At 44.8% G+C, this 5,255-nt stretch overlaps 1 non-coding gene across 1 annotated transcript; it reads left to right on the top strand.

Moving 5' to 3' along the window:
* The first annotated feature begins 3,742 nt into the window (after window positions 1-3,742).
* On the top strand, window positions 3,743-3,849 carry LOC128572153 (U6 spliceosomal RNA). The gene has a single exon (XR_008376066.1). It is a non-coding gene; the product is annotated as a U6 spliceosomal RNA (small nuclear RNA).
* The last annotated feature ends 1,406 nt before the right edge of the window (window positions 3,850-5,255 follow it).

The raw sequence follows: 5,255 nt of genomic DNA, 5'->3' as shown, positions 1-5,255 counted from the left end.
GGCCGCCTATCCCTCACTCGCCTGGCTGTGCCGGACAGCAGGAGGCGGCCAGACGCACAGCCTCTCCCTGAATGCACGTTTTCCCAGAACAAAACAAAAGAAGAAATGCCAAAGAGCAAATCTATAACACACGAAAGGACAAGTTAGCCTTTATAATAATGATGGCAGTTAACGTTTACAGAGCCCTCGACAGAGCTCTTTTTTGAACACATTCAGTCCGTGTAATAACCCCAGGTGGGGCAGACCACCATTTCATAAATGAGGAAACTGAGGCACAAAGCCATCACCTACCCAAGTCACACAGTGGTGTAATAACAGGTGTATCAGGGGGCCCTACAGACATAGATAAGCAATTTAATAACGTAATTAAAACAAAAATAAAATTCTTATATTTATCTACTGGACATGTAAAATGATCGGTCTCTCTCTTTCTCTCTTTCTCTCTCTCTCCTTCAACGTGCTGGACAGAATATCTCCACGTCAGTGTTTCACGTGAGCTTCACATGACGTCCAGGGGATGGACGACCACGGACGACCCTTCCTTCACCCCTTCACATCTATGTCTCATGAAAATACCTGAAGCTGCCATCTCTGTGCCTCATTTATTGACTATTTCAAAGTCCAATCGTTTCCCTGGAATTTTAATAACACAAGAATAATACCCACGAGACAGAGAGTCAGAAGAAACCAATGGGAGCAAATTGCAGAATACTCACAAAACCCCCCTCCAAAAGGCTGAAATCACCATCATTTCCCACATCAGGGAGAGAGTCACGGTGCTGGGCAAGTATCTAACACGTGGTTTAAATTCTGCCACCACAGCTCCCTGCCTGAATCACTTCACCTCTTTTGACTCAGTGCCTTCCTTTGTAAAATGGAAGCAGACCCTCATGAGAATAAACAGAAAATGTTTGTTAAAGCACTTGTTAAAACTCTAGGACAATATGTACACAGTTATAATGCCCCTCATAGGCAATCTGTGTAAGAATAGTAGTAAATTAATAAGCTCTACCACATTTCAAATACAAAAACAGATCCAGCAATAGGAAGAACCCATTTGTAGAAACATCCTATTCATCTAAATTGTTTTCATACCTAATGTGTGGTGGCTCACACCTGTAATCCCAGCACTCTGGAAGGCTGAGGCAAGCAGGTCACCTGAGCTCATGAGTTCAAGACCAGCCTGAGCAAGAGCGAAACCCTGCCTCTAAAGATAGCTGGGCATTGTGTTGGGAACCTGTAGTCCCAGCTACTCTGGAGGCTGAGGCAAGAGAATTGCTTGAGCCCAAGAGTTTGAGGTTACTGTGAACTATGATGCCTAGCACTCTACAGAGGGCCACAAAGTAAGACTTCCCTAAAAAATAAAATAAAATAAAACCTAATGTGAAAGGACCTTACCAGGCAGGATTTTGTTCCTGTCCTACTTACTGCGATTTCTACTTAAAGACCTTAGTAACCTTAATAACCTCTCTAATATGTTAGAATAAAGTCAAAAAGAACGAAGTCTGCACCCTTGGTTGAAGCCATGAAGAATGGACGATTTATCCCACTGGCTCGACCCAACATGATGTTTTTGTACTTGAAAAATCCTCTCCAAGGTTTACCCTCCATTCCCAAACTCCAAATATTAAAATGTAGAAATTGTCAAGGAGTCCCAGTCCCGTTGCCCAGCTCACTGAAGGGTCACTCCAGCAGTGTCTGCCTGTCACTGCTTTGTCTATGGCCCCGAATGTAACTTCACAGGACTCGAAATGCTCCAGAAGTTTCACTCAGGTCAACAGCATAACGTTCAAGCATCCACTAGAAAGCCAACATCTCCTAGTGGCAGAAGCTCCGGGGACTTTTCTGAAAACGTGGGTGAAAGTTCAGAATCACTCCCTTCTTGTGAAGGCTCTTTCCTTAATGGTCTTCCCAGGAAGCCCTCTCAGGCACCTGCTTCCATTTCTTAGCACTGATTTTCCCTCCCCGGAACATCTACTCACATCTTCCGATTATTAACACCAACAATAACATCACACATCTGCCCAGTGCCAACAGCGCTCTCTGTTCTGTTCTTGATGGCAGCGTGTAAAGGCAGGGCCCACACCTTAAGGGCTTGTGATGTAAGTAGGACAAGAAATAATGTTTAGATGAGACACCAGATCAAAAGGCTGATAAGATTCAAATGTATGTTGTTCTCCCCCCATCCCTCTGGGGGCAGATCTTCAGGAAGGAGCCAGGGAGAAAAGCTCCTTCAGATGAGAGAGGGCCTTTCAGGTGTAGGGGATGGAGGTCTCCCAGCCGCAGCTTTGGGCTGAGGAGAGAGAGTGAAAAAGAGAGAGGGAGGAAATGAGCACAGAAGGAGCAGAGGAGAGAGATTTTAAAGGGGCTGAAAAAGCTCAACAAACAGCGCCCATTGACAAGCTGCCTCGGAAGCATCTCCCTCCAGAGGGAACAGAGGAAGAAGAGTGGTACCAGCTCCCCGTTGTCCCTTTTATCAGTTGTCACTGTTCAGGACTCAAAATGCTCCAGAAGTTTTGTTCAAGTCAACAGCATGCCCCTTTAGAATTTTATCCCACTGGCTCGACCCAACATCATGTTTTTGTACTTGAAAAATCCTTTCTTAGGCATGCCCCTAAGAAAATTCTTTTTCTTAAGAAAACAATTTCAGGCCAGGCGCCGTGGCTCATGCCTGTAATCTCAGCACTCTAGGAGGCCAAGGCAGGTGGATTGCCTGTGCTCATGGGTTCGAGACCAGCCTGAGCCAGAGTGAGACCTCCCCATCTCTAAAAAAGAGCCAGTGTTGTGGCAGGTGCCTGTAGTCCCAGCTACTCAGAAGGCTGAGGCAAGAGGATCACTTGAGCCCAAGAGTTGGAGGTTGCTGTCTGCTATAACACCGTGGCACTCTACTCACGGTTACAGAGTAAGACTCTGTCTCAAAAAAAGGGTGGGGGGAAGAAAGTAGCTATGAGAGATGATGGTATGCTAATGTGCTTGGCTGTTATAATAACTTCATTGTGTACGTATATTGAAATATCATGGGGCGGCGCCTGTGGCTCAAGGAGTAGGGCGCCGGTCCCATATGCCAGAGGTGGCAGGTTCAAACCTAGCCCCGGCCAAAAACCACGAAAAAAAAAAAAAAAAAGGAAATATCATGTTATATATCTTAAATATAGACAATACAAATACGTTTAAAAAAGAAAGAATACGTAACAACGCTCTCTAACTTTATATTTAATTTTCATATCTTCTCATCTTTATCAACATATATTTGGTATCATTTAAATATGATCCAAAATAAATATTATTTTAATTTTTTTAAAGAACAGAGGTTGGTACATTCAAGATGTCAGCATGATGAATGTGATACAGACATTGAAAATGATTATTAGGAAGATAATGCGTAAACATAAGGAAATATGTAAGTACATTATATGGATATAATATTAAGTTTGAAAAGGATGATACTTTGGGCAGTGCCTGTGGCTCAGTGAGTAGGGCGCCGGTCCCATATGCCGGAGGTGGCGGGTTCAAACCCAGCCCCAGCCAAAAACCACAAAAAAAAAAAAAAGGATGATACTTTAATGGGTACGTTACAATGAGCTTGTCACAATGCCAAATAAATGTGTATTTCTTTGTGGACAAGGACTAGAAAATACAAATATAAAAATACTTTGATCATATTAGGATGGTAGTGGTGTGAGTTTTTTAAATTTTTTCATACTCTTTTTGTGTCTGTATTTTTACCTTAAAAATCTCTGGGGTGCCTGCTTCAGCAGCACATGTGCTCCAATTGGAACAATATAGAGACGATTAGCATGGCCCCTGCTCAAGGAGGACACGATAATTCGTGAAGCGTTCCATATTTTTATTCACAGAAAAATCAATAAATGAATGAATCTTTAGGCCAGGCATGGTAGTGGCTCATGCCTGCAATCCAGCACTTTGGGAGGCCAAGGCAGGAGGATAGCTTGATTGACGTCAGGAGTCCAAGACCAAGCTTAGCAATACAGACAGACTTCATCTCTACCCCGAAATTTAAAAATTTGGTGGGCATGGTGATGTGTGCCTGTGGTCTCAGCTACTTAGGACACTGAGACAGGGGAATCACTTGAGCCCAGGAGTTCATGGCTATAGCCAGCTGTGATCTCGCCACTGCACTCCACCCTGGGCCAAAAAGAAACCAAAAAACAATCTGCTGTGGTGGTTTCATGAATGGAGACATCGTCCCTGTGTGAATCCAAATATCTCAGAAGGGAAGAGGGGGAAGGAGTTTGTTTTGCTTTTTAAACACCCCAATAATCCAGACTGCTTTAACTTGGTACGGGGGTGCTAATTAGTCATTTCTCACATTTGCTAATGAATAAGCCACCTCAGGGAAAACTGCTGGAGGTGTAGAGCACGGGTCCCTTGGGGGCCCCAGGAGTGACTCCCTGGCTGCGGATGGAAGCTGTGAAAGGCAGAGACCCTGAACAGCTACTAGACCATTTGTCCCAAGTTCTGTAATCCTTCTGGCCGGCAAAGGCCTCGGCTGGCTGAGAGCACTGCGGTTCCACCAAGTTCCTCACTATTCAGATGAGACCCGAGCATGGCATTGCTGAGCCGAGATTAACTATTCTGCTCGGCCTTATTTCCTAGAGTATTTTGTTTCTTAAAACTCAGCACCATGGATAAATGTAAGGAAGGCTTATGTAGGTGCTCAGCAAAAACAGCACAGCCCACTGAGAAAAATGACCTCCCACTTTGCACCCTGCTCCTAACTCCCCTGTGAGAGGAAGACTTTGGAAGAATCTCATAAATGCAAACACACACAGGGTCCGTGTTCTCTGACCATGGCCAGCAAGTAAAGCAGCACCTATCTTGCTGACCTAGTTAGTATTTAAGGGCTTAGATATCTTGAGATTTCTTTTTTCTTTTTCTTTTTTTTTGAGACAGTCTTAAGTTGTCACCCTGGGTAGAGTGCTGTGGTGTCACAGCTCACAGCAACCTCAAACTGCTGGGCTCAAGTGATTCTCTTGCCTCAGCCTCCCCTCCCTCAGCTGGGACTACAGGTGCCTGCCACAACACCTGGCTATTTTTTGTTGTTGTTGTTGTTGTTACTGCAGTTGTCATTGTTTTTTTAGCAGGCCCGGGCTGGGTTCGAACCCGCCAGTCCTGGTGTATGTGGCTGGTGAGCTACCCACTGAGCTACAGGCACCACCCGCTATGTTGAGATTTCTGAGGACAGTCCCGAGAGCCTTAGCCCATACAGAGCTGTGTGACCTTAGGCAGGTCAC

This window comes from Nycticebus coucang, chromosome 19, assembly GCF_027406575.1.
Source record: "Nycticebus coucang isolate mNycCou1 chromosome 19, mNycCou1.pri, whole genome shotgun sequence".
NCBI lineage: Eukaryota > Metazoa > Chordata > Mammalia > Primates > Lorisidae > Nycticebus > Nycticebus coucang.
The sequence above is the reverse complement of the archived record's forward strand: the minus strand, read 5'-3'. Positions and strand labels throughout refer to the sequence as shown.